The 13208-nt window shown below is 39.1% G+C and overlaps 1 protein-coding gene across 2 annotated transcripts in view; it reads right to left on the reverse strand.

Moving 5' to 3' along the window:
- Positions 1–13208, reverse strand: part of ZNF608 (zinc finger protein 608) — a 110983-nt gene that overhangs the window by 51527 nt on the left and 46248 nt on the right. The gene's annotated exons all lie outside the window — the stretch shown is intronic.

Raw genomic sequence — 13208 nt, forward strand, 5'->3', positions numbered from 1 at the left:
AATTATGAAATGAATATATATGGGTATAATGTGTATGTATATAATAAATGCTCAATTTACTATTCAATTCCAAGAAATTATCAGATGAGCAGTAAGCATCCTGCCTGCCTCACAGCATTTTTTTACCTTCCTGGGTCTCCTGACTGGGTTATGTCAGACTTTGCTAGATACCCCCTGCAATTGTGCCCACGAGCCGAATTCCCCCTACTTTTTTTGTTAAGGACAGCTTTTGAAAATCTGTGATATGTCTTCTCTCATATTACAGCTTATTTTTCTTTTGCCAGGAAAATACCAGCCAAAATTATTTGAGATCAGAAAGGCCCCAGAAGGGCATATAGGAATGCTTTTGTAGATACTACTTTTGAAAACTACCTTGATGGTTCTTCCTCCTGCTGTAGTTATACACAGAAGAAGCCAAGGGAAAAAGAGACTACGAGAGGAAATAAAGTAGCAGGGGGCAGGACAGCACTCGGGCATGTCAGGGAAAACTGCACACTGCATGCATCAAGTGACAAATTATATATTATAAACAAATCATGAGACGCAGAAGGTTTTCTAGAAAACCCTGTCCTTCATCCTTCTTTATTCTGAAAAAGCAGAATCCAGAAGAAAAATGTTTGCAGAGACAGCAACACAAGTAAATCAGATTCCTTCCAGTTCAGAATGGATGCCTGACAGACTAATTTTCTTCCTTGAGTGTTTGAATTCTTCATATTTAAAAGTCTCTTTTAACTTTCTTCACTTGGGAGAGAAAGAGCTGTAAAAGTCATTCTAGACACAAGTCGAAGTTAAATCCAAACCTTTCTGACATCCAGAGCAAAGTCCTCCATTGATGCAGAGCCCAGTCGTGTGGTCTCTTGGGAGCATCGTTTGTACTCTTGCAGATTCCTCTTGCTGAACAATTTTGGGTTTTACTATAAGGAGAAAGTCTCATTCCCTTTCTATGTAGGGTAGGACCCTGGGTATGAATGTTGAGAGCTATACATTTGACTTACAATTTCATCCCTTTGTCATCAAAATGTCAGCAAGTCCAAAGTTGGAAAGGATAACTGAGATGGGCACTCTCATCCAGGAAATATAAACTGGTACAACTCTTAGGGGAAGTAGTTAGGCAATATGTGTTTCTACTACATTAGAAATGTTTGTGTACTTCAACTCAGCAATTCAGCTTCCTGAAAACTAATCCCAGCATAAAAATTCCAAATTCACAAAACAAAACAAAAAAACTTCATACACAAAGACATACTATGTAATGCTATTTATATTTATCTAAGAAGTTGAAAGCAATGTAAATATCCATTCTTAATGGAATTTAAATTAAATTAAGCTTTGGTGTGTCTATACCATGGAATATTTGATATTTTAAAAAATGCTTCCTAGAAAGTGTTTTCCTAACACCAGAAATGCTTGTGTTTTAATGTTAAGATTAAAAGAAGGCAACATTTAAAAGTGTATCTACCTAGAACTACTAAGAAATTATAGCAAGGTTGCAGGATGTAAGGTTAATATACAAAAGTCAATCAATTTTCCATACACCAATAATGAGTAAGTAGAATTTGAAATTAAAAATACAATAATATTTATATTAGCAATGAAAAAGATGAAATACTTAGGTAGTATAAATGTAAAAGGAATATGTGTAAGATCTATATGAGAAAAACTAAAGACCAGGCATACTGGGTCATGCCCATAATCCTGTGCTTTGCGAGGCCAAGGTGGGAGGATCACTTACGCCCAAGAGTTAAAGGTTACAGTGATATGCTTGATATGATTGTACTACTGCACTCCAGCTTGGGCAACTGAGCAAGGCCCTGTCTCTAAAAAAAAAAAAATTTTTTTAATTAGCCAGGTGTAGTGGTGCCAGGTGCACACCTGTAGACCCAGCTACTCAGGAGGCTGAGCCGGGAGTATAGCTTCAGTCAAAAAGTTCAAGGCTGCAATGTGCTATGACCACATCACTGCAATCCAGTGTGGGTGACAGAGTAAAACCCTGTCCCCCCCGCCCCCCCGCCCCCAAAAAAAGAGAGAGAGGAAACTATTCTCCAAAACATTCAAAGACCTTTTCAAATTCAATAATAAGAAAACAACTCTAAGAAAAATGGGCCAAAAACCTTAACAGTCAGCGCATCAAAATAGATATACAGATGGCTGATAAGTACCTGCAAAGAGGCTCCACATCATAAACTGTCAAGAAAATTCACATTAAAACAATGAGATACCACTACACACCCATTAGAATGGTCAAAATCCACAACACTGACAACACCAAATGAACTCTCATTCATTTCTGGTGGGAATGCCAACAGTATTACCACTTTTCCAGAAAACAGTCTGGCAGGTTCTTACAAAACTAAACATACTCTTACCAGATGATCCTGCAATTGCACTCCCTGGTATTTACCCAAAGCAGTTAAAAACTTTATGTCCACACAAAAACCTACAAATGGATGTTTACAGCAGCTTTATTAATAATTGCCAACCTTGGAAGTTACCAAGATGTCCTTCAGGAGTGAATGGACAAATAAACCATGATACATCCAGACTCAATGAAATTAATATTCAGCACTCACAAGCAAAGAGTTATCGAGCCACGAAAAGACATGGAAGAAACTTAAATGCATATTGCTAAGTAAAAGAAGCCAATCTGAAAAAGGCTACAGACAGTATGATTCCAACAATATGACATCTTTAGAAACAGCAAAACAATGGAGACAATTAAAAGATCAGTAGTTGCCCGGGATGGGGGAAGGAGAGATGAATAAGTAGAGCACAGAAGATTTTTAGGGCAGTGCAAATACTCTGCATGAAACTACATGGTGAATACAGCTTATTATCTATTTGTCTAAACTCACTGATTGCATCACACCATGGGCAAACCCTAACATAAACTACGAGCTTTGGGTGATGGCGTGTCAATTAGATTCATCAGTTGTAACACATGTACCACTCTGGTGGAGAATGTTGATAATGGAGAGGCTATGCATGTGTAGGGGCAAGGGTATATGGGAAATTTTTGTACCTTCTTCTCGATTTTTTTGTGAACCTAAAACTGCTCTTACAAAACAGCCTTTTAAAAAAGTGTATCCAGGTCGGACACAGTGGTTCATGCCTGTAATCTCAGCACTTTGGGAGGCCAAGGCAGGAAGATCGCTTGAACCCAGGAGTTCAAGACCAGCCTGGGCAACATGGTGAGAGCCCACCTCTACAAAAACACAAACAAAGAAAACCTTATCCACTGAATGATCTCAACTAAAGACACTAAGACAAAGGCAACAAAAGCAAAAATAGCCAAGTGGGACTACATGTAACTAAAAAGATTCCGCACAGTAAAAGAAACAATTAACAGAATGAAAAGGAAAAAGAATGGAAAAATATTTATAAACTCTGTTTCTGACAAAAGGTTAATATCCAAAAAAAAAGAACCACACACAAAATAACTCAATGAAAAAATGTGCAGAAATTTTTTACACAATTTTTTACACAATTTTTCATTGGGTTATTTGTTATTTACTATAATCTCAGGAACTCAAGAGGCCAAGATGGTAGGATCACTCGAGGCCAGGAGTTCAACACCAACCCGCGCAACATAGCGAGACCGTGTCTCAGTCAGGTATGGTGGCACACGTCTGAAGGCCCATCTCAGTTACCTGGGAGACTGAGGCAGAAGGATCACTTGAGCCCAGGAGTTTGAGGCTGCACTACAGGCTGGGTGACATAGCAAGACCCTGTCTCTTTTATTTTTTTAAAAAAAAAAAAGGAAGAAGGTGAGGGCTGGGGGACACTTGAATAGACTTTTCTCCAGAGGAGACACACAAATGGCCAAGTATGTGTGAAGATGTTCACAGTGCTCAGCATCACTACCCACAAAGGAAATGCAACCAAAACCATGAGACAGCACCTCGTACCTGTTAGGAGAGCCATTATTTAAAAAAATCAAAAGATAACCATTCCACTTCTGGGTTGTTTATCCAAATTGAAGTCAGGATCTTGAAGAGATGTCTGTATTCCCATGTTCATCACAGCATTATTCACAATAGCCAACATATGGAAGGAACCTAAGTGTCCATCAGTGGGTGAATAAAGAAAATGAGGAATATACACACACTGGACTATTATTCAGCATGTCAAAAGGACATCCTGTCATATGTGACACTGCGCATGAGCCTTAAGGATATTACATCAAGTGAAGTGAGCCAGTCACATAATTATTACACATATATGATGTATCTAAAGTAGCTGACCAGACAGAAGCAGAATGGAATGGCGGTTCCCAGCAACCGTGGGTGGGAAAAAGGGGAAATTGCTGCTCAACAGGTATAAAGTTTTAGTTGTTCAAGATAATTAAGTTCTAGAGATCTGCAGTACAACACTGTACCTAGAGTTAAGAATAAAAAAAAAAAAAATCAAGAAAATGAACTAACATATTTATTAAGTCATCACTAAATTGTGAGATTATAGAGTTTTTTCCCATCTACATTTTTACTCTTCTTCCCAAATCTCCTAAAATGGCATGTATTCCTTTTATAATTGAAAAATGAAAACTGTATTGAGGATATGTATGATTTGAGGGTAAAAGTATGTCAAATATTTTGTTCCTCCTTTCTTGTGCAGATTAATCTTACAATAACAAGGATGGAAGCTGAAATATAATAAAATGTAATGAGATTTTATAATGCATTTTTAAAAATCAGTGACAAAGTAGATTTCTCTATTTTCAATTGTCTAGACCAAACTTAATTTAAAAGTAACATATTCCTGACTAGAAAGCTACACTACTCAAACAGGTATCAAGACCGTATCACTTTGTTCCACGAATTTATTCAACATTCAACAAATATGTATGGCGCACTTACTCTGTGCCAGGCCCTGAGGATCCAACAGTGAACAAAACAGATGGAATTTGTGCACTTAAGAAGCTTGCAGCATAGTGGGACTGAAAGTGATGGTTTGTATACATCAACCCAGCTGAAGCTGATTCAAATACTACTGCCAAAATCAGATGCTAGAATTATAAAGAAATTCCTATCATTCCATGTTTAAAAATAAACTCCAGTTATTACATCACATTTGACTCCCTTTCCAAAGAGCACTTTGTAAAATAGACAGGAACTTTTGTGAAGGGGTAGACAGAAATCCAGAACACCCAGGAATTGTATGAAGAACAAGGACTCTGAAAGTCCAACCACAGTGTGTTCAAATCCAGACTCTCCCCCACTTGCCACGTGTGCTGCCTGGCACAGATGAATCCCTTTTTAAGTCTCCTGTATTAAAATATAGATAATGACAGTGGGTTTATTTTGGCTTTTGTTCTGAGGATTAAAGGAAATCATGACCTGACAAGCATGCCTAGCACAATGCCTGGCACAAAGTAAGTACTCAACAAGCCAGTCCCTTCTATCATCCACACAACATACATGTTTGCACATAAAAACAACAAAGAACCAAGGACAAGGATGTAAAAGTCAACAAAATGGGGGGATTGGAGTAAGTGGTAATGACTGTTGACGGATACAGGGTTTCCCTCAGGGTGATCAAAATGTTCTGAAATAAATTGTGGTGATGGTTGTACAACTCTGAATACACACACACACAAAAAACACTGAATTATACTCCTGAAGTGGGTAGATTGTAAGTTATGTGAATTATATCTCAATAAAGCTGCTGTGAGAACTTATTTTTTAAATGTCAGTGGAATACTTTAATCAAATGTCCACCTAGGATAACAAGCTATTCTTTGCAACCAACGAGACCATCTCCATTTTGTAATTAGAAAATACCTCTTCAGCTCAAAGTCACTATAATATTAAGACACTCAAGATTTTCTTACTAATTCCTGACCAGGCGCGGTGGCTCACGCCTGTAATCTCAGCACTTTGGGAGGCTGAGGCGGGCAGATCATCTGAGGTCAGGAGTTCGAGACCAGCCTGGCCAACATGGTGAAACCCCGTCTCCACTAAAAAATACAAAAATTAGCCAGGCGTGGTGGCAGGCGCCTTAATCCCAGCTACCTGGGAGGCAGAGGCAGGAGAATCGTTTGAACCTGGGAGGCAGAGGTTGCAGGTAAGCCGAGATAAAGCCACTGCACTCAACCCAAACCTGGGGGAAAAGAGCAAGACTTCTCTCTCAAAAAAAAAAGATATTCTTACTAATTCCTTCTTTACAGGAAGAAGACTAAAAAGCGGAACAATACCACATATACATACAAATATTATAAGATAGCACTTACATCTTTTACCATAAGTCCTAAGAAAAAATTAGTTTTAAAGTTTTCCATTATATATTCACATATAAGAATAAACCTGGCTATAATATCAACCAACACAAAAAAAGAGGTAACAGTGTCTTTACATAGTGAGTTTTAAACCTATTGGTTCATTACTTAGCACCTAATGTCACCACGAAAATATATACACAAATGACACCAAAAAACAAATATTTGATCTAAAACATTAAACTGAATCCTACTCAACAATAGCTTATTTTTCACATTGACAAGAGTTAAAGTGACGGTCTATGTTGTTGCTTTCCCACAAAATACACAATCACTCATCATATCCAAATTTGGCTGCAATCCCTCATCAGGAAAAGCATAAAACAAGTAGGTCCACAAGTAAAGCAAATCCAGGAAAATGGCACAAAACCCGGGACAATTCCTTCCTTTCTCTCCATTCAGTACACCTTTATTGACTGTCTATTGTATGCCTATGTGAAGACCTGTCTTTCGTTTTTTTCTACCTTCTGTATTTTTCTATGAAGCTGCTAACATTTCATGAATCTTTTTATTTTTTTTATTTTTTTTGAGACCGAGTCTCGCTCTGTCACCCAGGCTGGCGTGCAGTGGTGCCATCTCAGCTCACTGCAAGCTCCACCTCCCGGGTTCAAGTCATTCTCCTGCCTCAGCCTCCTAAGTAGCTGGGACTACAGGCGCCATCCACCATGCCCGGCTAATTTTTTTTTTTTTTTTTTTGTATTTTTAGCAGAGACGGGGTTTCACCATGTTAGCCAGGATGGTCTCTATCTCCTGACCTCATGACCCGCCCGCCTCGCCCTCCCAAAGTGCTGGGATTACAGGCATGAGCCACCGTGTCAGGCCCTCATTAATCTTAAAATGAAAATACCCTGATAAGTTTTGTTGTTTATTATGTATCCTTAATTCGATTTTATTTTTACTAAAAAAATTTTTTTTCATCAATGTACTCAGAATAATCAGAGGTAACTAAGATGGTAAATATACAGATTTGATTCACTATTTGGGTTGCCTTTTCCATATGAAAGTGGGTAGCACTTGTGAACTTCAGAAGTGACTGCTACCCTGAGCTGCTGTGCTGACAATGGTGATGAACCTCAAGGAATCATCCACACTTTTTGGTTTTTTTTAATTATACTTTAAGTTCTAGGGTACATGTGCACAACATGCAGGTTTGTTACATATGTATACATGTGCCAGGTTGGTGTGCTGCACCCATCAACTCGTCATTTACATTAGGTGTATCTCCTAATGCTATCCCTCCCCCTCCCCCCACCCCACAACACTCCCCGGTGTGTGATGTTCTCCTTCCTGCATCCAAGTGTTCTCATTGTTCAATTCCCACCTATGAGTGAGAACATGCGGTGTTTGGTTTTCTGTCCTTGCGACAGTTTGCTCAGAATGATAGGAACCACCCACACTTTCACTAACAACTTCCATGGCAAGATGGCCCAAGAAGCTGAGGGGAATGTTCACAGCCAATACAGAGTGGCACTAACTAGTAGTTCTTCCAGCCCCTCAAAACTTCTGTAGAGTTCACCACTTGGCCCTTTTTCTCATTAGCATGGTAATTAAACAACCATGTTCACCTGCCCAACTCACATACTGGGGGCTGATTTATCTCCATTTAGCACAGGAGTCATAAGAAGCATGCGCACTAGACATCTCAAGTTCCCCATCATTGCACTGTTATAATCGCCACTGATTTGGATAGAGGTAACGAAATACAGACATCTTATTCCTCTTGGGAGTCAAAGTTGAATTGATAAAGTCACTATGAAATACCTCAATAAATAGTATTTCACTCTGTAAAGTACTATACCAACTCCATGCTGTTACTGAAAATACAAAGTAAGCCTGGATTAATGTTTAATCTTGCCTCAAATTTATCAGAATTTCAAAAGAAAAGTTCTATTTTCAGTTGTAAGATTGGTAAGCAAATACTGCAGAACAGGAATAACAATACCACAGATTCATTTTCCATTACATAGGATCATTTACCTTTTAAATTGATTAGCTTGAGGCTGAGTGAGATACCTCACTATAATCCCAGCACTTTGGGAGACCAAGGTGGGTGGACCGCTTGAGTCCAGGGGTTCGAGACTAGCATGGGCAACATGGCAAAACCTCGTGTCTACAAAAAATACAAAAAAAAAAATGAGCTGGGTGTGGTGGTATGCACCTGTGGTCCCAGCTATTTGGGAGGCTGAGGTGGGAAGACCACCTGAGCCCAGGAGATCAAGGCAACAGTGAGCCATGATCACAACAACTGCACTCCAGCCTGAGCGATGAACTGAGACCCTGTATCAAAAAAAAAAAAAAAAAACCAAGAATTAGCTCGAACCTCCTCCTGCATTGCACACTTAAACACTATCATCTTTATGACTTTGGAGATACAGGAGCACCCAGCCCGAAGCAGAAGAATTTAAGAACATCTCTGGTGATTTAAAAGAGAATCATTTCGGTCGGGTGGGGTGGCTCAGGTCTGTAACCCCAGCACTTTGGGAGGTCGAGGTGGGTGGATCACCTGAGGTCAGGAGTTCGAAACCAGCCTGACCAACATGGAGAAACCCCGTCTCTACTAAAAATTTAAAAATTATCGAGGCGTGGTGGCACGTGCCTGTAATCCCAGCTACTCAGGAGGCTGAGACGGGAGAATCACTTGAACCCGGCAGGTGGAGGTTGCAGTGGGCCAAGATCGTACCACTGCACTCTAGCCTGGGCAACAAGAGCAAAACTCTGTCTCAAAAAAAAAAGAAAAAGAAAAAGAAAAAGAAAAGAAAGAATCATTTCTTTCTCCAATTAACTACCCTGAAAACACTGATTCCCAAAGTCAATTTCCTTCCTTGAAAAATGCATCAGGTGAGAAGGTCCTCATACAAACAAGCATTCTTCCTCTCACACCAGGTGCTGAGTCTTCTCATTAAAACAACAGTCACTATGGTAAGTTGCCCTTTGTATTTCCATTGCCCCCACCCCCGAAAAATCTGATTCTCCGAGCACAATTCTATATTTGGTACATTAACAACTTTCCTTAATACTATGGGGTTCTGAATCATCTCAAAAATAATTCAGCAGAGGCCACACAGAAATAGAAGTATTGCATCTGGCTCACTTGAGAAATCAACAGTAGGGTCCACTCTTCCCATATCAATAACTTAGGAAGACTGGTACCACCAGTTCTTTGTTAAGCCTCTTAAATCCTCTGTGGAGTTCATGTTGAGGAACAAAGACAGACCTCTTCTTCATCAGCACAATGATTAAACAACTCTGCTCACCTGCCATAGCATCCTGATGGACACTGTGAGGTAAGCAGGACAGGTGTCCCTATGTCCATTTTATATCTGGGAAAGTGAAGCAATAACACATGTGTCTTCCTTACAGGGAAAAGGTCAAGGAACTTGCAGAGGGCTAAGACATAAACTCTTTGCCACGAGAGTGGTTCTCAACCTTGTTTGCGCATTAGAATCACCTAGGGAGCTTTGACAAAACACCAATACCAAACCAGACCAAAATGCCAACCCAGACTAAAATGCCTGCGGTGGTGCCTGGGCATCAGTGGGTTTTAAAAGCTCCCAAGGTGATTCAAAGGCACAGCACTGAGAACCGTCTTTGGCAAGTACCAGTTTTCTTTCTCTCACTTTCTTTTCTTCTTGGCTTTACTTAACCAGTAAGAAAGTGAAAGGGTCGTGAATGACAGAGTGGCAGAGCAGTAGTAAATAACAGTCATCACAATGGCGACAGATGCAGCTAAACCAAGTATGTATTCAGGTAAGGCAAAAAAAAAAAAAAAAGCCAATAAGAAACATGATTCAATAAAAATCAAAAGGAAACACATTCATAAAGGCTAAAAAGCCAAGTTCAGCACATATGTATTACACATATTGCTATATACACTATGTTTTTTTTCTGGTGTTTTTTTTTTTTTTTTAAGAGCAAATTTTCAAACAAATGACTATACAGAGGCATGTGTGTCCCAAATGGCAGGAATAAATGCTAAGGAAATTCTTTCCAACATCTGTGAGTAATTTTGTACCATACATCATTGGTCCTATGCATTCACCTTAAAGAAAAAAGATCAGAGTAGAATTACCAAACATCCAAATGTAGTAATAGTTTTTCTCTCCTATTAGGCATGATCTGAAACCCATTAATTTTTTCCAGAGGGAACTTCACTAGTAACACTTTATTCGTGAGCACAACTTGGTACTTAGACAACCAGTACTTCATGTACTGGCAGTAACACTAGGGGAAAGACTATGACTAAAAGAATCCTCCTCTAATGAGAAACTCTAAACACAAGAAACAATTAAGTATTGAATGGGGATCCTCCTAGTCCAGTCTTGCAATTCCCAACCATCCAAAGAAATCACAGTAATATTCAATATTCCCCAAAGAGTGCAGACATGAACTCTTAAAATTCTAGGATCTTAAAACACACGCATATATATGACCTTCACACACATATGATCGCACGTAACAAATTAGGTTTGTGGAAAACACTATCAGTTACACAATACTCTCAAAGTGAAAATACCAGGGACAGGATTTTATTCAACTCCATCTACAGGACATTAGTCAAAGGCACCTGACAGTTTCATAAATGCTCAACTTGAAGCTCTTTGTTAGTGAAACCTCATACTACAAAACTATTGTAGCTTACTCTCCCCTCCCCTTCTCCTGGAATCCCTCTCTTTCAGCCCTGCCAAATAACTGGCTCCCAACGTGTTTGTTCTGTGTCTCTCTTTGTTTTTCCCAAAAGGAAAAAATTAATGGTCAAGTGGGTTTAATTTTTAAATTGGTACAAGAGCTTTAAACACGCTGTAGTGAGAAAAATGCAAATGGAACGCTCTTGCAAATGGCTGCACATTAAACATACATCTTATGACCCAGGCCTTTACTAAGACGAGTTCTTAAATTCTTTGGAGGTCAGAAGTTTAGTTTATTCAGCAAGAATAACTCTATTAACAGCTCCAGCTCCTTCTTGTCACCACAGTAAACATCCACACATTCCAAATCCTGGAAAATGTGAGGCAGTAAAGAGAAAGCTGGAGCTGCCAACAGCCTGAAAACCTTCTAAAGCTATCAGTCCATTGTACGAATGTACAAAGATATCCACAGAAATGGATGGATCGGAGCACATATAAAAGCAGCTACATTGGACTCAGGAGACCAGTTTTTCAGAGGACAGAGTGGAACTGGTGAGGCTTTATGTATATCACTATCAAATAATAATAATAATAGTAATAATATCTTACAGCTCTTTAAGCAGATGCCCAGAATTCCACATCAACTTATGTACTGCTATAGTTTTCAGACCCTGATTTTTTTCCTAAATAATCCTATCTTTGAGAAGAGGCTGAGGTTAAAAGTCAAAACTAAGCAGACTTCTAAGCAAAGTGAAAAATAACTCAAGCTTTACAGCTGTTCCAGAAAGTCTGTGGCTAATTTTACAACATCTACCACCCAGTGAGGTCACACTGCAGGAACTTAGTCCTACTCCACACTTGAATAAATAAAATCATGACAAGCAATAAACTGATGGGAGTGCTAAGTCATAGCTAAGAAATGGGAAGACAGCATTTCACCCTAATGAGTAAATTATCCAAGTACAAAAAAATCTGATGTTCAAGTTTAGGGAAATTAACCCTTACACTTTCCAAATATTTTGCTGTTCCTGATAATGTGCGCACCTAAACAAATTCACTGTGACCTTATTAAGGTCTTGAATCCTTTTTTGTACTTTTCACACCGAAGTGTCAGTCTGAAAGCCTTATCCACCATTTCCCTTAGAGAAAATGAAAGGGAAGGCAAACTGCACAACCCAAGAGAATAACATGATAGAAGCTTGCTCCCCACATGGGACCCCTTGAACTGGAGGGTGACTGAACAGACAAGCAAGATGAGACAAATTCTGGCTCCTCCAACATCAGTTCCTCCCAATGTGGTTCCACGGTATTGTTTCAAATGGCTTCCCAGAATATCTGAAAAACCCAAATTAAAAGTACAAAAAGAAAGAAGAGACCCCAAACTCAAACATTTCTGAAGCCACAAAAGTAAATTTTAATCACTTCCCTCTGAGCAAACAAGAACTGACCATAGTCATACTTTCAGACCTTTTCTCTGATTCTTTCTTGTATACTCTTTATTTATACTTACCAGTGCCATCTATAAATATTTTTTATTTAATTATGAAACATATCCTACAAGAGTATATTTAATGTAAAATGTAGAATTCAGAGTTCTCTAAGAACCTTTGTTTTTTACCTTGAAACAGCTTGAGCCATTTTCTACCTTTTAAGAATTATACTCAACACTTGTCATCTGATTTTCATTTATTTTTATTTTCTTCTATCATTCCCCGGTTTGTCACTATCCTTAACTATTTTTTCTCAACTACTTCTTGCCCAGCAGTTACCCTCAACATTCCCCATTCACTCAATCACTTTTGTATACATTTCACCTTCTCCCTTTGAGTTTTGGCCCTCAAATTTTCCCCCTTGATTCAGAGGAATCGAGTGAATAATTGTGACTCTCAGACCCTTCTTGTTACCCTCATCCTGCCCTTACTCCTCTGGCAAATGACCATGATATCAACAAACTGTCATCTCCTTTATCTTTGACCAATCTAACCGACAGGGGAAAAAAGTTCCCCACCCCTTCATTTTTCTTTGTTCCCTGGTACACTCTGAAGCACCCTGCAGCATGCTTCTTCCTTATCCCTTCTACTCTACTCATTCCCCAATGGAGCACTGCAGCTCGTCTTGGTACTTAGTTTTCAATTATTGGTTGGCTTGTTTTGGTTGGCTTGTTAATGACACTGGCCATATGAAACACGTTGTACCTGGTGGTCATGTGCTATGAGACATGGCCAAGATTTGGATCCACTATCGGCATGGCATATGCTCTGATGTATATTCCAATAGCAATGATAGATTAATCCTGATCCATTTCCTTTGAA

The sequence above is a fragment of the Theropithecus gelada genome, chromosome 6 (assembly GCF_003255815.1).
Source record: "Theropithecus gelada isolate Dixy chromosome 6, Tgel_1.0, whole genome shotgun sequence".
Classification (NCBI taxonomy): Eukaryota; Metazoa; Chordata; class Mammalia; order Primates; family Cercopithecidae; genus Theropithecus; species Theropithecus gelada.